Genomic DNA, 24314 nt, shown 5'->3' with positions numbered 1-24314 from the left:
TCAATTTTCTGCCTTTTGAACTTATGTATTATCAGATTATTTCAGAGATAGACTCACATACTAATGTTAAAGACAAAACTGAGAAATGCCTATCATCCAAATTCAGACCCACCTCAATTATATCTGGTCTTCCTGAAGGAAAGAGATTTGGAGTTTGGGATAGACACTGAGAGTTCCAGAGAGAAAGAATGTAGCACACAGGAGAGTCGCTCTAGAAATAACAGGGGTTTACAGAGTGGCTACAATGTAGCAGACACAGGAAGGAATTACTGAAGCAACTACCATGCAGTTAAACAGGGAGGGGCCTGTGAACCCATGGTAAGGACTGACTGGGAAGAGAACTAAGCCACTTGAGGGGTTATGAATATTCTGATGCTTGATGTCATTTAGCCATAATATCGTGATGAATATGCATAATGTCCCCCTTCACTTTTATTTAGAGTTTTAGATGCAATATTCTCATAGCCACAATCAGCTTCAATCTGCTTCCAAAACCATTTCTAAGATGTTTCCACGGTGTTACCCAAATCAGTCGTGGGAAACATTTGCTTCAAACTGTGACCAAATTTGGTTGTGCCAGGATTTAAAAATGCAGTGGTAGGAGATGGGAACCTTAAAGACAAGGAGGCTTTAAGAATGATAGCTGAGAAGGAGATATTATTTGGAAGAGGAAATGTACTTACATTTTGCTGCAAGTGAAATGTCTGTCTTTGAAGGGTAGCCTCTGTAACAAAGAGAGAAGAATGTTGAAGAAATTGTACAGAAACTAATTCAAATGGTGTGGTGGGGGAAACCACATTGAATTGCCTTTGAAGGTATAACCACTGATGGAAAAATAATGAGGACTCTAAAGATGAAAACTTATTTATCAGGAGGCTCTTCTCAGGGAGCAAGAAGCTGGAACCCACAGAGGATGTATTTAAGTCAACCCTCATATCTCCTTGCATACTCAGTTTGCAACTCCTGAGCATCCTTGAGTGCTGATGCTTTCTTTGCCTCCTAGGACCACTGATCCTGCAAGAGGGGCTAGGAGGCATCTGACTGAGTCGGTCACCAGCTTAGATGCAAGCGGTCTCTTTTTTCTGGTTCATATTGACATTCTACCTTGTTTTTGAAGGCCCAGTTCTGACACATTGTTCCATTAAAAGAAAGGCCTCCAAAAAAAAAAAGTCATAATTTTCTCAATTCATGCTTATTGGGATAAGTGGACAGTTTTCTTTTCCAAGAAATAAAAAGCATTTGTGGGGCCGCTGAAGGGGGACTGCGGTGGATGCCAGGTTTCTTTAAGATGGCAATGAAAAGGGAAAACAATTAAGCTACATGTCTGCTTAGAAGAGATTTGCCAAGTGTGCGGGCAATTTGTTCAGTGTGGCAGCCCTTCAGACCCTTCAGTTTGCTTCCAAGTCTATGTTTTAAAAACCAGTTTGGTTATATCCAGAGGAGTACTTTTTAGGGTAGCAGGTTTCGCGGGCAATGGCAGCCATGATCCCCATGGCCCCCTCCCAACAGACTCTATACATTCTGAGACTTGAGTGGATCCAGGACATATCTTAGACTGAACATTCATGTCATTCAAGGGTCCTCAGACCCTCACAAAGCTCTCACCAGTGACACTGATCTGGAGAAGTCTGATTAGTCACTATGTGAGTAATACATTTCCAACCTCTGCCATGTGTATATATCCTCCTCCTCCCCCCTCTTGCCTCCCCTCTGTGTGTGTGTATTTGGGGGTGCATACATGTAGTGGTAAGTATTGGAGTGCCTGTTGCCCGTGCGCACACATGTGGAGGCCAGAGGAAAACTTGTAAGATTTCTATTCTCTTCCACTTATCTTTCCCCGATTATTCCCTCGACAAAGGGTCTCGCACTGATCTAGCAACTTCTGTTTTCCCTGGTCTGGCAGGCCAGTGAGCTCCTGAGATCTGCCAGGCACACAAGACCATTGCCTGGCTTTTAAATGAATGCTGGAGAAGAGAATGCAGGTCCTCATGCTTGTTGTCACCAGCTGAGCCATCCCGTCAGCCCTGACCTCTGTCATCTTTCTAAAGAGTAGTGTAACTTTAAGAGGCTACCTCAATGCTCACTGATGGACCAAAAACAACAGTGCTATCTCAAAGAACTATTCTAAGAGTTAAAATGGATAATAAATGTAAAAAAGTTACATAAAATGGTGGATACTATAGTTTGGACCTAGAATGTCCCAGGCCAAAAACCTCAGATTTTAAGTGGTTGGACCCCAGGTTGGCACTATTGCTAAATGACAGAAGTGGAATTCAGTAGAAGGTCTTTAGGTGTCCTGAAAGGGGACAGAAGAGCTCTGATCCCTTCCTTTATATCTCCTTTACTTCCTGGCCATGAGAGGCATGGTTTTTCCCTCTACCATGGCTTCTACCACTGTGTGTTGTCAGGAGCCCAAAGCAATGGGACAACCAGTCATGAAGTAAAGCCTCTAAATCTCTGAGACAAAACAACATTTTTGTCCTTTGTAAGTTGATTAGATCAGATGTTTGTTACAGTTTCAGGAAGATGACTAGTGCATTAAAGACTTGCTAAATATTAATCGGCATTGTTACTGTTATTAGAGGCCATGTTGGAAAACAAAGTAAGAAACAGGGCCCAGGAAGGTTGCAGTTCAGTTATTCTTACTTAGGTAATGTATTTCCATGATTGAATGTCAGAATCATCCCAAATTTCTTTCCCAGGTTAGTTTATCAGAACTTTATTTCTGTGAGCTGAGTATAATGCAACCAGTATCTACATTAGAAAACCCTTTAATATTTTAGCAAGCCACCTAATCCTTTATTACTTTCCATGGAGAGGGAGCTCAAAACTGTCAAATTACTAAGCTGCTGACCACATGAAGAATGGGGATAATTGCTGTCTATGCAGGCAAGTGATATATTTTTATTGGCTGAATTTTGTAGTGGCCCTGTAGTATAATGTGCATGCCACTAACTGGAAGAACTTACAGATGCCTCTCTGTTCCCAGGCTGGCACATGCTCCCCTACCTCTTGTCCTTCTAAATATAAATGTGTATTGAAAATTCAAAAATTGTGTCCTCGTGAGTTCCTTTGAGGAACTGGTTGCTAAGAAACAAATTTAGAACTCTCTTACCTACCAAGAAAAGTTTTTACTATTTCCTTAGATAATTGGCTCTTTAGTCATGAAAGTATGAACAAAGAAAATTGTCTGCTATTTCAAAGATTAAATGGACAAGGACTCTTCATTTGGGCAACAATTTTGTACGACATCATTGATTACTTTAAACACTATTCAAAGCTGTCCTCAAGAGAGCATTGTGTAGCTACCTAACGTGGTGGTACCCATCATTTTCCTTGGGGTACAGAATAAGTGAACAGAGACTACACAGCTATGCAAAACCTCATCTTTGCTTTTTTAAGGTTTATTTCCACCGCAGACAAAGGAGAAAGAGGGCTCTTATGATGAACTAACTCATTCACTGATCTGTTGAGTACCACTGTGTGCAGGACACATTGCTGGCTCCTAATCATGTATCTCATCATTTCTAAAAAGATATGTCTGATTCTAGAGACTACCAGACAGTTTGGAGAGACCCCATGACAATGTGATTCAGAGTTACAGTAATGGCTGTTGAGGGGGAAGGTGGGGATCTGGTTTAGAAAGAGAAATTCACATTTAATAATGATAGCTAGTAAGAGTCCTAAGTGCTTACTGCATCATGAACTGCCTAAATGCTTTTATATGATAAGTTTGTTCCTGAAAACCTAAGGAGGTTTGGTTCCTACTCCTGAGGAGGAAGGAAGAAGGCAGGTGTAGGTGTAGGTGTGTGTGTGTGTGTGTGTGTGTGTGTGTGTGTGTGTGTGTGTGTGTGTTTGCAGAGGGGGGTGTCATATACCAAGCAAAAGTCTATCATCAAGGCCAAGGGGTCTGGGCAAGAGGAATTGGCTCCTTTGAGAGACTAAGCCCACGGCTGCCATTTGCAATATTTGTCACATACTTCAGAGATTCCAAGACTGTGAATTTTGAGATGAAGTAGCTCTTACCTTCTATAATGAATACTCAACTAATTTTTCTGTTTGATGTTCATTTTACTTATTTGCTTGAGGCTGTGGTAGGAGAAGTTATTTTAGATTTCATTTATTCCCGGGAGTGCTGGGGAGCAACGTCTTAAATGATTTGGTAACTCAATAATGAATTGATGAAGATTTTATTCAAGGGAAAATATTGCTAATTATCAGATAAGGCTTTATGAATGGTGGGTGACCTTTGCATTCTGATAAAACAATCTTTAAATAGAACTTGACATTTCAGTGCTGGGCTATGTAGCTCAGTGGCAGACCATTTGCCCAACATGCATGAAGTCCTAGATTCTGACCTATTACTTCCAGAAAAACAAAAACCACCTGGCCTTTTACATGGAAAGCACTGGGATCTGATGTCAGAGTCCAAGTGCCTTAGTCTAAAGCCCCTTCTGAGAACATTCCAGTCTCTGCAATTCTACCAAGCAACATGGCGACCTGTAGCCAGTTAGTTGACCTAAGTTTGGATGACTTCATTCTTAAAATGGGAATAAGAGCAGCTCTGAACTTCTCCTGGCTACTATGTTTATTGGAAGACAATGCACATAAGGAACAGGGCAAGCACCTGGATCATCCTAAGTGCTTGATATGCCAATAGTTACAAATGACATTAATAAGCTCCAACTGAGCCGGTACCATCCAAAGGACTGTACCCTCTATGTGGATGAAAAGGTCCTGCTCTTGTTCCTTAAATAGCCATAGGCAGGCACCTACCTTCCCAGCCTTTCATCTCAGACTTTGGGTCCAGTATTGACATGCCACAGGCTCAACTTGAGAAAGTCCTGTCAGCTTGGTTGCTGAGACTCTTCACACACAGTAGCATTTTAGTTCACAGTCCACTCCTCCATCCCTGCTGGTGTTTAAAGAATTTTCTAAGCATTTCCAATGGCCTCTCTTACGGCATTGGAATTCGCCTATTTTTCCTCAGAGTCTCAGCACTGGTGTCTTTGCCTAGACCTGGGTGGGCGTTCCACTGCCTTGCTGTGTTTACTTATAAATGGTTTCTTGTGTTTTGATTTCTCTCTGGCTTCTTAACAGTTAAAGTGTTTTTAATTGAAATAAACAATTTTCATTTCGGAAAGTTTGGAACCTGCCGAAGGCACTAAAGTGAGGCAAGGGAGCTCAGAACAGCACAGGTTTATTTTGACGTATGTAAAGCAGCAAGTGCTTTACTTCATCTTTACTTCATCAGGTCTTGCATCTGAGAGACAGTCATGATTCAGGGTGCATCTGGGCAGCATTCTTAATGGCCTATGCTTATCAGAGTAAGCATGTGAGTAAATGTGTGCACACACTTCCCCATACCTCTTTACATGTGCAAATCTCTATCATTCAAGTTTTTTCAATGAAAAGAAGATAATGCCGTATTATTTTATATAACGTGCTTTTATTCTTTTTTAAAAGATGTATTTTATTTTCAATTATGTAATCTACGTGGGTGACTATGTGCGGGTATGCACAAATGAGTACAGCTACCTGCAGAGGCCAGGAGAGGGTACTGGAACCCTGGAGCTGGATTGGTTGTGAGCCACCCAGAGTGGGTGTTGGAATCTAACCCTGGCCCTCTACAACTGCTTGTTAACTTAACCTTAATTGCTGACCCTTGCTCCAGACTCATGTTTACCCTTTAATTCTATTTTTGTGGACATAAGTCACTACGTAGTTGATGTTTCAAATGTGTTCTAGGTGTTGGGTCTATCATTGTCACACACACACACACACACACACACACACACACACACACACACACAGTTGCTGTATACCACCAGGGCATTTGAAGTCAGTCAACTAATTACACAAGAGACCTGCTAGAAAACAGACCACATTTACACTGATGTGAGGTGGCTGGTGTGACAGAGCTTTGCTGCAGCAAGTGAAGCTGTTCCTACATAGAGCAAGATAGACTTTTTCCAAAGGGCCGTATCGATTTGTGGGAAATGGTGAGTTTAGATCCAAGACAGCTAAGTTGGCACATCCATTTTAATCTATTTTAGAACTTTTTATATTTATTGTAAATCCCAGGGAGAGGACAAATTCCTTATTTACATATCAGAAGAACCTTCTTGGCAAGCATTTTGAAGGACACATATGGATTACAATGGCCTTGGTGGCCAGGGATACATATCTCAGGTCACTGAGATTTCACAGTGAATTGATGTAGGCTTGAAGGAGCACTCCCTATAGAAAGCACCATGCAAAAAGGCCCCAATGCAGGACACCTACCAAGGTAACACTAAATAGCATGCAACAGTTGGATCAAAGAATTCCACATGGAAGATTAAGGTGGGGATCATAGCACACAAGTTAGATCCCCTCAGCCACATTGACTATTATGCTCAAAGCTGCAGAAGACATTCAAAGGCTGTTAACATACAAGAGAGATGTAGATGGGCTTGTGAGTCCATGGTGGCGGGAGTGCGGGGCAGTGGCTGCTCATATTGCACAGACCAGAAGCAGAAAAAGCACCTGAAGGGTGGGTACCATTTTCAAAGGCCTGCCCCTTATGAACTACTTCCATCAGGAGGCCCAAACCCCTAAATGCTTGACAGTCTTCAAAAGAGCCCCACAAGCTGGGTACCTAGTGTTCACACACAGATCTACCAAAGACACTTCAAATTCAATTGATAATGGGACTTCTGAATTATATATTTCTGTTTTTGGTTTCTGAGCCTCTATACTGTACTAATGAGCATTTGAAAAGGCAAAGTTGACTGAGGCCTTGAAGAGATGCTGTAAGAGCTACATTCTACTACAGAAGAAAGGGAAAGGGTAGGATTCCTCAAATTAGCTTGTGGCTGGCTAGCTAGGAGAGGAGCAGGGTCTCCTGGCTGGAAAGATGGAGGGCTTTTATCGGAAGGGATGTTGACTATTCAATCCTAAAATTAAACCCCAAGTTATTTACTACCCTGTAGGTCAGAAGTCCTCGCATAGTTCAAGTCCTTAAATGGTGGCTCAGGACAATCACCCAGCTATGGCATGGGAAAGTTATCTCCAGAATTAACATCTGTTGGGCCTAAACTTTTAAGTTTTTCTCCAGTCCTCTCCTCTATAGTTTTTATATTTAGTGAAAATTGTCCTTGAGAATAGGCTTCTTTGCTTAGAACCACCAGAAAGTTTAACTAGCCTGTGCTACACTGAGTTTCTATTGTAGGGGACTAGGGCGGTTGCTTTAAACCAGACCTAGACAGAGCTGCACCCAGAGAGTGAGCATGTTAACAACACAAGGTCTTCTCGCCTGATGCCCTGCCTTCACAGATGGGTAAGCTGAGGCATAGGTGCTCACAGGGCTATGCTTTAGGGACCAGCACAGCATGCTGTGTCAATCACATCTCTTTGGTGAACTAACACCAGTCCTCTAAAAGGGTCTTAATTTCTGCACCAGGAACTTCAGGTAATAACCTAGGCTGAAGGAGAAAGGCAGCTACAAAGGTGGTCTGCTCTAAGAATGCCCGTAAGTTCCACTCATTAAATCTCTCCTCCGTGACATCATTAAAACAGGATCCAGTTTGGAATATTTTCAGTGTTCAGACATTTGTTCTCTCATTTCTCTGTCTGTGAGCTGGCGATACAGACTCCTGGAAACCTTTCATGTCACTTAAGCACTGTTTAAGCCTTATAATTAAATGATGAATTTCTTAGGATTAATTATTCAAATATCAAAGTGATGGGTTTGAGTAAGGAATAGACTGTCTTTCTCATCTGTGCTAAATAACATAATCTGGACTGTGTGTGTACATACCAAGCTATCAATTTTAATGAAGCCTTGCCTTTGAAGTTACAAGATCTTTTATGAAGCCCACATATAAGAAATGTGGAAGACAAGACAAAATAAAAGAAATGGCACTAAAATTCTTTCTCACAAAAGCTGACCCTGATGGGTACTGTTCTAACCCTCCTCCACCTGGGGAACAAATGGCTAGAATTCATAGCGTGTGAACTCTGGTAAATTTCATTCATCTTCTGCAGCGTTTAGAAAAATGTTCTGCACCTTGTGGCTATGCAGCAGAGGGCGAGCCTCCAGGCATCTCAGGCAGGAGGATTCTGCCTCCCCTGCAGCTTCCCCACCTACACCGCCTCTGTCACCAATATTTCTTGCTCAGGACCAGTCACAGAATTGGGGCATCTTGGTGTCAAAATGGAAAGTAGGGTCCCTTGTTCTAAAAACTCTCAGACTTTCAAGATATTGACAGCAAAGCAAAGAGATGGTGATATTTTAGTAGATGACCTCTACGCCTGTGCTCAGATGGCTACCTCTGTTAGTCCAGCATCAGTTCAGAGTAGAGCAACCTGGCTTCCCAGCTTCTATGAAGCTTGCCAGCTTCTGTATGTTTGGGGTCACTGGATACTCCCTAACCCGCAGTTAAATTGTTACTTCCAAACCCATGCACCGAAAAAAGGGTAAAGGCTTAGTTAGCATCCCAATCCCAGCAAATCATGGCAGTTTGGAAAGCTCTGAGACATTAAGAATAAGCACAAGGACTCAGGTGGGAAACTCTGACTCTTGGGATAGCTCTCACGACTGGAGTTAGCAGGGTCTCGCATTGAGCTACAGCGCCAGTTCTTTGTATCACTATGTAGCTCAGGCTGCCCCTGTTTCCTTGCCTCCTTGGAACTGGGGTTATAGGTACGGGTCATTATGCCTGGCTAACCTTCATCTCTGACTCACTTTGGGGATGATGGCTTGCTATAGATGTGCTTTGGAGGCCAACAGTGCCTTTTGCAGACTTCAAATTGCCCGAAAGTGCTAAATTCCACCTAGAGGAGAGACCTAGAGTCTCAGCTTTGGGCTTCAGTTTAGTGCTGTGTCTTGGGGACACTAGCTCTTCTGAAGATCGAGGGAAGATATGAACCTGGAAAGTTTTCAATGCTGTTAAAATTAAAGCTAGAAAAGGGGCATGATTGGGGCCTCAAAAATTCCAACAGGAAATCAGAGAAGATAATGGAAACAGCTTTGGAGTGTATCGAATGTGAAGAACTGTTGAGAGATAGTCCCTTAAAGCTACTAAGTTGAGGGACCTGGAATGGCTACATGGTTCTCCACAGAGCTACCCAGGCAGGCTAGGAAGGCTAAAATGGAATGCTCTGGAGTTCATCCATTTGGCCAATGAGACAAAGGCTTGTTTTATTTTGTTTTGCTTGTTTTTTTCTGTAGTGGTGAAGCAGGGTTGATCGATGTTATAGGAATTGAATGCAGCCAGCCTTCCCTGGAATGCTTGAGAAAACGAGATAGCTAGCCTTGTGGTTGCGGCTCTCTCTGCTGAAGGAGTTTGCCCTTACCTGTTACCACGTGACATTTGGCGCTGAAGCGTCTTTTAGACTATCATAATGGCTATCATGCAGGAGTTACTGACTTCTTGTGCTGCACAGGAAAAGGACCCCCAACAGCGGTCAAGGCCAACGTTGGTACTGCTGAGACTGAGAGCTCTGCCTGTGCCAGCTGCTTCTCACATCACTGGAACACAGACGACTTAGAGCAGGAGGAATTTATTTGGGATCATGATGTCAGAGGTGTTAATCCATCCTACTGGGGTGGGCTTGGTAGAGCAGGGCAGTTCGTTTCATGGAGGGCCAGCAAGCAGAGAAAGGGGCGTCCTTTCACTCTGCTAGCTTTCTCATATTTACCTTTGTATTTGGTTCAGGAGTCAGGCCACGGCACCCACAGTCCTCTTTGGAAACATCCTCCTAGGTACACCCAGAGATGTGCCTCGCTCACGTCTGAGGTCACTAAATGTAGTCAGGTTGACAATGTAGATGACCCATCCCACAGTCCAAGGGAAGCCTTGAGTATAGATGGAGGCAGATGTTGGATGGACTGATCCACCCCTCCTGGGAGAGCTAGATGCCTACAAGATTTATTTGAACCATGGCATTTTTGGCAGCTTCTAACGTGACTGATGTCACCTGTCTTAATGAACGATCTCAAATTACAGAATCAGACACAGCATCAGGAAGCAAGCAGGCAGATATGGCTGGAAGCAAGGGAAAGACTAAGGTGAGATGCACTGGGATGCAGCATCAGCATCACATCTAGATAAGGTGAGAAACAACGTAAGGGCCATCTTACCCTTTAAAAAAAAATGGCAGGATGGCTTGAGAAGAGAGGAGGCTGAGAGGGAAATCAATGCTAGAGGCACTCACCATTGCAGTAGGTAGATGCCACAGACATAACACTTCTTGCTGTTAATCAAATAGTGTAGTGCTCTCAAGGCTTGAGGTCTTAAACTCTGAGAATAGTCAAGGTTTGGGACAAGAGTGTGCTTGAGGCAGTACCAACATAACTACATCAGGAAGAGGTTTTCTTGTAGCATCGCTTGAAACCAAATGCTCTGAGGTGAATTTGCCAGCAAAGGAAGGTCCAGAATTGGCTCCACTGGCATGATTCCCATAATCACCTTGGGTATATTGTCAAAATCCAGGATGTGGACCGTACTCCCAAGTTGTCCTTATGATGAAGGTGGGTGGGGCCTTGGGACCTGCATGCCTGACATGCCTCTGGAGGAGGCTGATACTGCCTGTTCAAAGGGGCACAATCTAAATGCTGGCCTGCAGAATGCTGGTGTAGTAATGCTGTGACTTGAATTTAAAATGTTCCCCATAGGGTCGTGTGTTTGAACGCTTGGTCCCCAGCTGATGGGTTGTTTGAGAAGCTTGTGGAACCTTTAGGAGGTGAAGCTCTGCTGGTAGAAGTGGGTAACTGGGGGCTGGTCTTGAGGCTTTGTTGCCTGGCCCCACTTCCTATTTGTTCTCTGATTCCTGGGTGTGGGTGCAACATGACCAGATAGCTCTCTGCTCCTGCGGCCGCAATGCCTTCCTCATTCTGATGGACTGTATCCTCTTGGAACTGAAAGCGAAAATAAACCCTTTCTCCTTCAAGTGCCTTTTGTCCTGATATTTTGTTACAGAGATGAGGAGGTAACTAAGGCAGGGAGGCAGAGATGGCCAATTCCAAAGTAAAACAAAAATTTGAGGAAGAGATGCTGGGCCCTTGTGAAGAACCCATCCTTGGTTCAGTACTTGGTGGAGGGGTCAAACTAGACTGGAAAGGAAGGGGGCCAGAATATATATCACAGGACTGAGCCACAAAAGACCTGAAGAAAAGAACCACCATTGAGATGTCTTGATTTTGCAAAATTAAGAGAGAAAGAACAGAATCATAAATATAATTGGCATAAATTATAGAAATTTCTCATTTATGTCAATTATATTTATGATTCTAAGAGAGGGAGTGATGGAAGGAAGGGAGGGAGGGAGAGAGGAAGAGAGGGAGGGAGGAAGGGGGAACAGGATGTACAGGTCTGTCTACCTCTTTGTCCCAAGGATATGGGAACCCCAGGTCACAGTGGACTTCTTCACCTCAGTTAAGAACCACAATTGTTATGCCCCATGGTCTACACTCTTAGGTCACAGACTCCAATAGGGCATCCTTAGGAAATGGCAGTAAAGAATACTTCTCTTTTCTCCAGTGTTTTAAAATTGTCTCCTTCCTGGGACAATACTTCGGGTTGGGCTGCTAGCCAAGATCGTGGGTCCGGTACTGTAAATTGCGCCTTCCTTGTTTTCTGTGTCTACCGGCAGGAAAGTCAACTGAACAGTCAGATCTAGAACAAAACACTTTCTATGCTTCTAAATCCAGTAAGAGAATGCTTAATGAAACCATGACATACCCATCTAGTAAGAGACTATCTTATAGCCACTGGGGGGAAATGTAGCTTTATGAACAGTTGTAATTATACGGAGGAAGTGCTATGATAGAATGTTTAGGGGAAATGAAGTTGAATATGTAATATCACATGTACCTGGGAATCATAAAAACAAAACACTAACATGCAAAGCTGCCAAAAGGGATGCTGGAAATGCACGCTAATAGTAAACAGAGAGAATTTTCTCCAAGTCTTTCCACGATGAACTTGAGTTTCATACATAGTTGGGGTAGTAAACGGTATCACCCGTAAATAAGTTAATGAACTTGTTGCATTAGCCTTAGCAAGAGATGGATAGGGGCCTTTGCTTCTCGTAGAAAGCAGATGAGTAGATGGATTTCAAAAGGGTAAAGAAGATTTGAAGACACACTTGGAAGAGATAGAGAGATTTATGACTAAGGTTGTAGAAGGAAGATCCAGTAGGGATTATTGACCAAAATACCCTGACATTTCTTGATACTTCAGGATTGAGATAGAGCTAACGCACTGTAGGGGAAAAGACGTCCAGCAGAGCTGACTGATAATTGCTAACCAATTGCAGAAGTGTGAAAGTAGGTTTTAGCACTCTATAGATATAATGAAAATCAACAAAGTTGGGAATTGCTTTAATGAGGACCACATGGAAAAATAGAATGGATTGGGAAAAAAAAAAATCAGAGTTTTCCCTTTGAAAGGATGGCTACAGTATCACTTTCCTTTATAAATGAGAAATATAAACACATTGTCAAAAATACAGATTGTCAAGAGAGCCTAACAAAAATATTTTAGCTTTCTGCCATTTGAGTCAAATAAGTTTAGCTTGTGATTTCAGCATCAAGAGAGGAAGAGACTGGTGGTTTTATGAGGAGCTTTCACAGAGAGCAAAGTGAGAAAAATTGCAAACAGATGATATGTAAATAAATATTTGCATCCACCGGCATAAATATTTGGAAGTGCCGACAACTTCTAATTATTCTGTTTTAATTGGTTCACACAGAAGCTAATTTTCGACAACTGGACTAGGCCAGTTAGTACTCCAGTAGCTGAGCTAAGGCCTTTGATCTTAAGAGTACGTTTCAGGGACACAATTCTCTGGGTGCCATGAAATTCCTTTGTGCCATGAAAATAAACGCTTCATTTATGCCCCACACCAACCCCCAAACACAAGTATTTTCAAGTCTCCTTCTGCAACCAAGGACATCTTGGTCTAGGAGAATGGGGCTAGGAAGGATGTGACATCGCGTTCTTGAATCTTAGTAGCACGAGGGCTGTGAGTGGGAATATAAAGAGGGACACAGCTTGTAGAAGTGTTAGACATTAGCTGAACTGTCTACATTGAAAAAATGGCTTCTGATCCATAAAGTATGATCATAACACTGTCCGGCTTTCTGATACCATTACAGAGAAAGCAGGCACAGTATGACAGCTTGCCCATCTCTTGTCTTCTTGTCCCTAATATATTCCCTACAATCAGCTTATTTTACTAGTTATATATTTTTATTAGAAAATCAGACACATGGCTATATTCAATTTTATTGAGCTTCAAGCTAAGCATACAACAAGGAATACTGAGAGCAGGAGACACAGTCTTCCCCAGGGAAGAGCACACCAATTGGCTATCCAATAACAAGTGGTCAGCCCTGAAAACATACATACAAATAACATTGTACAGACTTAACAGGTCATCTTTAAGATTGTGTGTGTGTGTGTGTTGACAACTCCCAATATATATGCATGTAACAACAATGAACGAAAAAGGAGAGAGGAAGAAGGGATGTATGGGAGGGTTTAGAGGGAGGAAAGGGAAGGGGAAATGATTTAGTTTAAATCTCAAAAAATAAAAGAAGCCTGAGAAAAAAGGTAAGCTTGCATGCGCTTCCCTTTTTTCCTTTGACTCTTTCCTACCTGTGTGGGAGATTGCTTTCCTGGCTCCTTTATGAATGAAGTCACATGACTAATTCTGGACAATGAACTGAGAGTAAATAAGAAGACCACAAAGTCACTTTCTTCAGTCCCAAGTGCAGGAGCTGGGGGTGCAAAGGTCTAATGTGTCCCCTCTTCCCTGTGGAAGTCGGTATGTGGGAAGGTCTTCAAACTGATGCATGGAAAGTAGCATGTATTGATGATGCCTGAGAGACAGCCCATTTCACAGTAAGGCTACAGAGAGGAGGGAGTCATCCAGACTGAAATGACTTGCCTGAATCTCAATTCCAGCTTATTTAAAAATGTTTGCCTTTGAAATAAAAGCAAAGCCTGTTTGTGACAAAGTTTAGAAGCCAAGGAATTTGAAAAAGACAGTGGCAGTAGTGCCAAGTTCCCTGACCTGGAAATCACAATGACTACCACTTTGGTTGACATTTTACCTTAGTGTTTCTTGTATGCCTATTTTTTTTCCAAAGCACAGTTATAAATGCAGGTGCAATTTCTGACATTTCCTTATGTGATGGCGAGCATTCCTTGGTTTTAAACAGTTACAGAACATTCCAACATGTGGAGAGTAGCTTCTTCCACCTCCTTTTCTTTTCCCATTCCCAGCATCCATTCTTGTATGTGTCCACGTGCTGCCACTGCGAAGTGCTGCACAGGGCCAGGAGACCAGGGATACCTGTCTGGAGGGGGCAGGGCATTTCCTATTCCAAGATGCAGGGGACCCAGATGATTTCTGAGTGTGTAGAAGCTAAGGGCTGGGGGAGGGGCAGGGGAGTTTGGCTCAGGCAAGGCAGAGCAAGGCAGGGATTGTCTGTATCCTCATAGAGAGGTGCTCTGAGGCAGGAAGCAGGAAGCAGGGAGGGAGTAGGGTGTAGTGAAGAGTTTACACTCCTAGGGTAAGAAGCTCCCTAGACGTCCTGCAAGATGTGGAGAGATTAAGGAAGGCCTCTGATGGTGCATGCCAGTGTTTAGGGAGATTGTCTTGGTGGCCAGATGTAGGCCATCCAAACTGGAGGCAGGGCAACCTGCTAGGGGAACCCTGTGGGAGGCTGTGCTGAGGGAGAGGAGGAAGGCTCCCCCTTTTGGTACTCATTTGGGGTGCTGTGTAACTCTTCAGAGTGTTTCTGTTACTGTTCACATGACCTTCCTGGCTGGGACTGAGGAATAGGGCTCTGCTACAGCTTTTCCAACAGAATAGTCATCATACCCTGTCTGTGAGTGCACAGGTTCTCCGTGATAGGTCACTTCTGAGTGACTCCGTCATGAAAAGGTGTGCGCAGAAATTATCCCCTTTCAAAGATGAAGAAATTGAGAACAGGAAGGTGACATGTTTCATGTAAGGTCAAATTCCTAATTCATAGTAGAGTCAGAATTACATCTGAGGTTTCCTGACTTCTCTTGTGGACTCGTGGCTCTTTAGAATGAATGAAGATAAAGTGCCACCTTCACTTGTCTTCTGAATTTAAGAAAAATCCAATGCTTACACCCAAAACCTGGCTTCACTTTTCTCTTTCCCCTGGATGCTCGGAATTTGGTGGGTACAGTCACACCTGCTTGCTCCTCTACTTACACATCAACATTTTTCACATTCTATGTGTTTCAGGAATGCTCCATAAATATTTGATGGTTGGCTTGCCACCACTCATGTATTTTTAAAATTCAGTGAACACACATACATTAGGTGCCTAGGCTATGCAGTCTTTTCCAGGTGTGGGGACACAAAGCTCCATGTGAACATATTATAGGAGAATGCAAATCAACATGTAATAGGCCTATGCACATAGAGATGTGTCATAGAGGAGAAATTGGCTTAGGGACTGGAAGTGGTACTCGGGTGACTTTTGCCAAGTGAAATCATGGGGCACACAGTCAGGCTTAAATTTCATGAAATAGTTCTTTAAAAAAACCTTCTTGGTATAAAGATGTTCCAAATATTGTATAGGATGTATTCGTATGAAAAGCACATTTGTGGATGTATTCATATGAAAAGCACATTTGTTGTTGATTTATGAAGTTCAGATTGAACTGGGGTGCTGAATATTGTCTGGCCATCCCAGGAGGTATACTTGGGCAGGCCGGAGAAGGCCAGGGTTGGTGTGGGCAGGCAGAGGTTCCATCCAAGAGACAGAGTTGTCTGTAAGCACCACAGATCAGGAAAAGTGAGGACTGTGAGAGTCATAGACAAGGAAAGAGGAGCAGCAAAGTGGAAGGATCAAATTGAGTTTGCACGATTCCATTGTTGTAGGAGTTCTAGGTGATGTCATGAAAGTCAGACCCGAAGTGAGGAGCATGACCTTTGCTTGTTGGAAAAGTGGGGAGAAAGTCATTCTTTTCAGAAAATACCTTTGGAAAAAATCTCACAAGAATCAGTTTTAAAAAAAATACAAAATAGATGAGGGCTGAAGAAGGTCATTAAACAGGAAATAAACAATAAGTCAGTCTCTTCCCTTTAAAACAACCACATGTAAATATAATCAGAGCCGATTGTATTTGGATTATCAACAAAACTAAAGCACCCATGAAACTCTGAAATGTGCAGGACTCACCTGACAAAACAAAACTAGCAAACCAAACCAAACCAGAACAACAAAACCAAGCAAGTTCATCAAAGATGTAAAAGGCAAAGTAAAGAAGGGGAGGGTGCGCTGTACCCCAACATCAGAAGAGCCAAACGTTTACATACTGTAAAGATGTAAATTTTCTCAAAATTTAGTTTTAGAATTAATGAAGTCACAATCAAGATCCCAGGGGGCTGAGAGGATTGCTGTGAGTTTGAGGCCGTGCTGTGTGCTAGGCAGTGAATAAGCAGATCATCCAGGGCCACACAGTGAGATCCTGTTTCAGGAAAACAAACAACAGGTAATTGAGCAAGAGGTCCCACTGGGATATAAATGCAACTTCAAAATGGCCCTACTATTTGGTCGGATTCAATAAATTAGTAAGAAAACAGGAGAAATTTAGGAAAAAAATATTCATGGAAGAGTGGGCTGTCTCTCTATCCCTGTGTTAAATCATCCTCAAAGCTTCATTTCCTAGATCAGAGCTGTGTTTGAGGAGAGAAAGACAGAGGACATCTGACAGCCCAGAATTAGGCCCTGGTGTTCGAACACCCTCTCACATGGTAGGAGAGCCAATGTGGACCCTGCCAGGAAGGAGAGGGCCACTCAGGGAAAGGCATTCCAAATAGCTGGATATCTAACTGGAAAAACAAACAACAAAACCCCAACAACAACAACAGAACAGGAATCAAAACCAAAAAACAAAACAAAACAAAAACCCATTTGCTTTTCATAGGAAACACCAATTCTGTGATGCATTAAAGAGTTAATTTTGTAAATTAGGTCCAAAGGAAGACAATAAGAGAAGCATTCATCTGCTCTTTGGAGTTGAAGTCTGTTCTTCGTGGTCTAAAGGTCTTTGAGTGAGACACACCCAAGCAAACATGTGGAGGAGACGTGTTCTTTGCAAAGTAGTTGCTGACTGCAGAGGGAGGCAGGCTGGGCTGGCTAGATAGAAGGTCACTGGAATAACTCGGGCTAGAGATAGCTGAGCTGAGGTTTGACAGTGGAAAAAGAGCCGGAGAAAGCTTTGGAAGCAGGGTCAGCTTCCCAGGGAACTTGCCCTGTGGACTGTGTGTCGAGACATAAAAGAGTACTATCCCTTCCCCACAGTTTGTAAAAGGGTAGTTTTTGAGTAAAACCTATTTTTATTATCCTTACATATAGGACCTCCCCACAATTCAGGTCTTTTAAACACCATGCCTTGCATAATCAAATTCAGTGTTTCCCACTTTCTATGTTTTCTTTTCTCAGTCTCTGGAAACATGATATAACTAAGTTCCCCTGTAATCGATAAAATATTGTACAGTGTGTGTGGAATCAGATATGTCTGTGTTTTTATAAATGTACATTAGAGAGGGACGGGAATGGAACAGAACAAGGCTGACTTGTTCATGCTTTTTAATATAGATATGTTGTACTAAACAGCATGATATGTCATAAAACGAAACCCAATACTCCAAAATGAGATTGCAGTCTCTCCATGTTTCAATGGCTTTCCTGGGAGACAAATCTTCTTTCATTTGAACAAACACACAAGAGCGGTTTTTATGGGGTACTAGGAAATACCCAGCCATAAAGTTGCATTGCTGAAGCACGTATCAACGTGATTACAATCAAGTTATACTTCGATCCACTCCCAGCAGAAGAAGTTCAGGGTCAGGTTAGCCTAGGCCATTTGTGTGGCACAGTGTGATGGGTCGCTCTGCTTGGCCACACATGTTCCCCAAGTATTTAGTATTCTATGAGGTTCCAGAGCCATCCCGGGGACTGAGCCCAACTAAAAAATAGCAAGGCTCCTGATCTGAGGAGTGAAGAACACTTGATCTAGTCTGAGGGAAAAGGTTGAAAATTTGGATCCCTCCCCATTTCCCCCGGATCACTCACTGCGCTCTCTTTTCATTCCATGCATATATGCGGGAAATAATAACTCTTTACGTTTACCTGCCCCACGCCCCAGCGGAGGCATAACTTCAAATTTTGGAGACTCTATCAGGGGTGTCCAACCTATGGCCTGCAGGCTCATGCAGCCAGATTAACTATGAGTGTGGTCCAACACACAATAATAACCTTACTTAAAACATCATTAGGGGTTTTTTTTTGTGTGTGTGTGTTGTTAATTTGTTTCTGTAACTCAACCACATGGTTCTCCAGCATGAATGTTACAGATAACGTCGCGTCTCAAGGTCATGTAATAAACATATGTATGCTTTCACTCACAATTCCTGGGCCATGAGTTCGACACCCCTGGGTCATGTGTGGGGCCCAAGATAATTCCTAACCACCCATTGTAGTCCAGAGGAATAAAAGGCTGGACATACATGGTGCGCAATTCTATTTTGTTCTTATTAAGTGGTCCATCTCATGTCAGTAAGTAGTATTAAAATGGGCAAGGGGAGGTACAGTTTAGCATCTCATGCAATACCTATGCATATCATTTGCAGTCAGTATCTGAATACCTTTACTTAGTAAGCTATGCACAGGAACAGCTGTTAGTTGAGATGTGTACCTGTAACTGAATGGAGGTTGAAGAGCTGGAGGCACTCACAGGAACAAAGAGAACCATATGCTGAGTGACACTAAGTCGTTACCTCCGAGTCTGGCTGCTGTCAAAAACCCCATAGTTTTCTTTTTTCTTTTTTTTTTTTTTTTTTTTTTTTGGTTTTTGAGACAGGGTTTCTCTGTGTAGCATTGCGCCTTTCCTGGGACTCACTTGGTAGCCCAGGCTGGCCTCGAACTCACAGAGATCCGCCTGGCTCTGCCTCCCGAGTGCTGGGATTAAAGGCGTGCGCCACCACCGCCCGGCTGCCCATAGTTTTCTTAATGGAAAGATAGAAGCAGCTCGAGTTCATTCAACTTTTGGCCCAGAAGCATCTGCCTCTTCCTACCAAGTAAGCTGCATAAGACCTGATGTTTGACGGGACATTAAAGTCCACAACGACACAGTTGTGACGAGGAAACTCCAGGTGGAGGGAGGCCAAGAGAGCAGAACTATCAGGAGCCGAGTTGTCTTCTGGAGCCCGAAAATACATCAAATAAAGTGCACTGCACTACACGCATCCCACAAGCATTTATTGAGGGCTAGTTTAGAGAGTCTGGGCAGACCCGGGAAGATGCAGAGAGGAACAGACCTAGCTCTTCCGGGAGCAAAGAATCTAATGATGGAGAAAAAGTAGAACTTTTCAACATTTGAAGTGCTCAGTGCTTGCTCGGTGTTTTGTACAGAGTGTGTGGATGGGAAGTACTCAGTGGGTAAAGTGCTTATGGAGCCACTGTAAACCTGAGTCTGGATCCCTGAAAGTCACGTAAAGTCAGATGCAGTAACCCACGTCTGTAATCTTAACACCCCTATGACAAGATGGCAAGTGGCCCAGCTAGCCTCGAGTTCACGGCAGAGACCTCATCTCAAACAAGGTGGACCAACATGCGAGGTTGTCCTCTGACCTCCACATGCAGCCAGCAGCCGGCACATGCCCCTCTCCGTGAATAGGCGCGCACACACACACACACACACACACACACACACACACACACACACACACACAGATATTAAAAGTAGAGAGAAGGAACTGGCTTCCTGACAGAACCCAGGAAGATGCCAGCCAAGATGGAGGAGTTAGAAAGCCCAAGGGCGAGCTGTGGACGTGGGTTGAAGAAATAGTCCTCCCTCTGAAAACAGAACTGTAAGAAACGTAACTCAGTTGCTTGTTTCTATGTTCTCACCCCCCTTCTCCTCCTTGACGGCCATTCCTCTGGTGCTGTCCATCTTGGTTTTTGATACAGGGTCTCCCACTGGCCTGGCACTAAGTTAGGTTAGGTTGGCTAGCCGGTGAGCCTCAGGATTCTACCCTGTCTCCCTCCTTCTTGAGAGAAACACAAGCAGCGCAGCAACATGCCTGGCTTTTTCAGGTAGATGCAGAGGCTGAAACTCAGGTCCTTCAGCTTGTCCACAAACACTTTATCACTGACTGAGCTGTCTCTTCTGCACTGAGTTATTTGATTTTTTAAAAGATTGTCCTTAGAGCACTTTCAGGTTTAGTAAAACCAAGAGAAAGGTGTAAAGAGTGCTCATATATCCCACTCCTGTGTGGGCATGGCTTCCTCGATCACCGTAATACCTTTGTTAACTGTGGTACATCTATACAGTGGAATCTATCCAGTGCTAGAAGAAATGAGCTATCAAGCCATGAAAAGGAAGAAGATTAAGATGCATATTAATAGGTGGAAAAAAGGGGAGAGGCTATATCCCGTATGTGTCCATCCTCATGCCGTTGTGAAAAAGGCAAAGTTATGTGGATATTGAAAAGATTGCTTGCCAGTGGCTAAGAAGAGAGAGGTACGAGCTGAACAAGTGGGTCAGGAAGGTACTTAAGGCCCTGCAGCTACTCTGCATGACACCATCATGGTGAAATCACAGGCCATACAATGCCAAGAATAAACCCCAATATAAAGGATGGACTCTGAATGGTCATAGTGTGACAAAGCAAGGTCATCAGGTTGTAATGAAGATAGCACAGCACCTGCTTAAGGGACTCTTGGTTGCATTCAAGTTTTGGAGACAATGATTCTAGTTGTTATATGAAATCTACATGCAGGCCTTTGTGTGAACCTAAATCCTCAGGTGAATGACAAGGATTAAGACTCAGTTGTATGGTACAGCGATGTTGATGTTCAGCTTTGCCAGAAACCACCAACCTGCCTCCCAAAGTGGCTGTAGCATCCCACATGCCCATCAATGATGCATCAAGAGTTCCATCAGATGCTCCACTTTCTCATTAGCATTTGGTAGGGTTCATGTTCTGAACTCTGGCCGTTTTGACAGATATATAGAAACTCCCTGTTTTTATTCTAATCTGTACTTCTCTAGCAACACAAAACAGGTGGGTAGTGACAGCTCAACCTGTGTGTGTGTGTGTGTGTGTGTGTGTGTGTGTGTGTGTGTGTGTGTGTGTGTGTGTGTACAGTGTGTGTGTTCATACGGGCATGTTCACACGTGTGAAATACACGCATAGGTGTGTACAGATGGAGGTCAGAGGCAGATGTTGTATTGGGAATCTGAACTCAGGTCTTCATGATTGTGCAATAAGCACTTCTGAGCCTCTTCCCAGCCCCCATATCTCAATTCTGTTCTAATGTGCAGTTCCCTGGTAACAGATGATGTACAAGCCCCCTCAGAGGCTTACTTGTGACCAACACATCTTGTTTGATGAGGTGCCTCTTTAAGGTCTGTGGTCCATTTTCAAGTTGGGTTCTTTCTTTCCTTATGGAAGAGCTGGAAGTGTCTGTTGTGGTCCATACCTTCAGTGCAGTATACAAAACCCTGGGCCCTATCCTCTTCGGGGGTAGATGGTTTTTCTGAAGCCTAAGGAATCTAGAGATGTCATTTCCTGTGACATAGCCTTGTTTTTTTCCTTCCACAAAATCACCTTAGACTTTTGCTCTAAAACATGGATCCCACAGGTCATCCTGGAACACTTTGGAACCAAAAAGCTATTGGAAGCACTGACTGATGTCTGGTAGCTCCGTGACTTTGGACAAGCCACTTAACCTCTCCTAAGCTGTAAAATGGGATAATAACACAGATCATTCCTGACTTACAGGGCTGTTGAGGATCAAACATGATAATGTATGTGAAAGAACTTTTTATAAGATTCATAATGCTACTCAGATGTGAAGGATTATTATTTTTATATGCTCAAGAAGGTTGGCATGGCTGCTGTCCCAGGTGACTAAAAAGCATATGTGATTTTATTTGCCCCAATAATTTTATTCTTATTAGTACTTGTTCAGTATACTACATGGGTACGCACAATGCACAAAACACTTATTCTTCTTTGGCTACAGTCACTATGCCCCCTCTCTCCAAACTTACCCTTGTAAAAACAAGTAAGACTCATAAAACAAAACAAAGGCAAAAGAAAAAAAAGGAGGAGATGGAGGGTGGCATTATCCATAATCATGTGTCATCAAAAGGTCTCACCTGCCACTTTGCAAATGAGCTACACTTGACAGACAGCAAATTCTGCTGACCAAATGACCCCCAAGACACATGGATCTATTGATCTTTCATCTCTCTCTTTTCTCCCCTTTTAACTTTTCCTGTGGTTTCCTAACCCTCCACTTTAGGAGGTAAACACAATTCTGGCAGAGTCCTGGTCTAATTTAGTTTATTAGGGCTTTTACTACGAGTTTTTAAGCACTCACTGATTTTCGAAAACACATTAAAATGGCCATGGCCAATCTTGTAGATTGGTACAAGTCCACATTTCCCAAACGACTTAATAGTCAGCAACCTGTGCCAGACAGAGAGAGAGAGCTCACCATTAGCTTTTCCCACCACTTCAAGGCTGGACATTGTGTTTTAACTCTGGGGTGGGAGGTAGCCATTTGTTTCATTCACCATGCTGGTCTCCTCCCTAGAATTTCCTCCTACAACTTCATAGGTTCCACTGTCCTGGAGGGCACATTAAGTCCCCAAAGGACATCTTTGTGGACCATTTCTGGAACTCCAGACCTGTCCCAGTCCATTCTTGGAAAGTGGAGTTTTAGGGATGTTTTTCTAGACAAAGTTTGGTATTTTGAACAGAAGGGGTTGTAAAGTCTATGGAGATTCTGTCTAGTGGCAAGGTAATTAAAATTGAGATGTCTCTGAGTCTTTTTCTTTTTCTGTATTTATTTCCCAGTCATTGAAGATAAACAGCCAAAATTTATGTAGAACAAATGCATGAATGGGTAAATACTGTCAGGTTATAAACTGAACCGTAGACTCACATTCTATTAGAGGGAAATCACACACAGACATAGACACACACACACATGATACACACAAATACAAACCCACAAAGACACACAGGGATACACACACAGAAATACACACAGAGAGATACAAAGTACACACAGACACACATATACAGACCCACACACAGACTTGCCTCTCCCTCCCCCACCGTGTATCACTCTGGGGCGACAAATGGATTAGAATTTCAGTCATGTTTCTAGGTGGCACGAAGGAACTGTGGCTAAGGATATTGATAGAGAGTGGTCAAAGACCAAGGTGACCCTTGGCCCACAAAAAGACAGACCAGCCAGGAAACTCTTCTCCATAAACACTGTGCATGAGATCCAGGCTCTGTTGCTTATGGGAAGGCTGCCTTTTTTAAATCTGTCAGACTACTATTCTTTGCCTGGTGACCCATAGAGGTAGCACAGATCCCTAGACTCTTGAGCTACTCTGATTGAGTTCTTTTCTGAGTGGTGACCTGACCCGGGACAAGTCACTTCAAATCTAAAATAAGACAAAATGACACAAGGTTTGCTGGCTTTCAGAGATGACGTGAGGACCAAATGGGATCATGAGGGCTATGCTTCAGATGCAGATATTTGAAATTCTCTAAAACAATATCTAAGACACAAAGGAGATGTGTTCCTCGACTAATTACAGCTACATGTGCAATGAAGTTCTTTTTGAACAGTAGAGAGAAAGCTAGTTCTTGCGTTCTTTTATGTAGTATAGATGAATGCAGATAAACTCACACATGTATAAGTGCAGGGCAGATGTATGCAGATGCCTATGTCTGCTTGTTTAAGGTTTGTTTTAAGAGGACAACAATAACAATGAGAAAGCTGGAGGCCGGCTGAGGTCGGAGTGCTGGGAGGCTCCTTTGCATGGTCTGCAGCTGTGAGAGTGCCTAGGAATTAATTCGTGAATTCATCTTTGGGAGCTGAACTCAACTTGCAGAGCCTCCATTTATTGCTATATCATCTCAAGTAAACCACTTGACCTCGCTGAGCTCAATTCATCATCTACAAAATAGAAAGGACCAGTGCCTGCCTCCCACAGTGTGTGTGTATGTGTGTCAGGTAAAATGTGTGTGATGTGTGTGTGTGTGTGTGTGTGTGTGTGTGTGTGTATGTGTGTAGTGTGTGCATATATATAATTGGTTTTTTTGTTTGTTTGTTTTTCAAGACAGGGTTTCTCAGTATAACAGTCATGGCTGTTCTGAAACTCACTCTGTAGACCAGGCTGGCCTCAAACTCACAGAAATCCACCTTTCTCTACCTCCCAAGGGCTGGGATTAAAGACATG

At 43.1% G+C, this 24314-nt stretch overlaps 1 protein-coding gene across 1 annotated transcript in view; it reads right to left on the bottom strand.

Annotated features, from left to right (window-relative positions):
- Ankfn1 (ankyrin repeat and fibronectin type III domain containing 1) overlaps positions 1-24314 on the bottom strand; it is a 393623-nt gene that overhangs the window by 252325 nt on the left and 116984 nt on the right. The window contains exon 2 of the mRNA XM_052757767.1: positions 684-724. The gene's annotated coding sequence lies outside the window, so the exon portion shown is untranslated. The remainder of the gene's footprint in view (positions 1-683; positions 725-24314) is intronic.

This window comes from Peromyscus californicus, unplaced genomic scaffold (genome assembly GCF_007827085.1).
Source record: "Peromyscus californicus insignis strain IS unplaced genomic scaffold, ASM782708v3 Scaffold_3__1_contigs__length_106647218, whole genome shotgun sequence".
Lineage (NCBI taxonomy): Eukaryota > Metazoa > Chordata > Mammalia > Rodentia > Cricetidae > Peromyscus > Peromyscus californicus.
The sequence above is the reverse complement of the archived record's forward strand: the minus strand, read 5'-3'. Positions and strand labels throughout refer to the sequence as shown.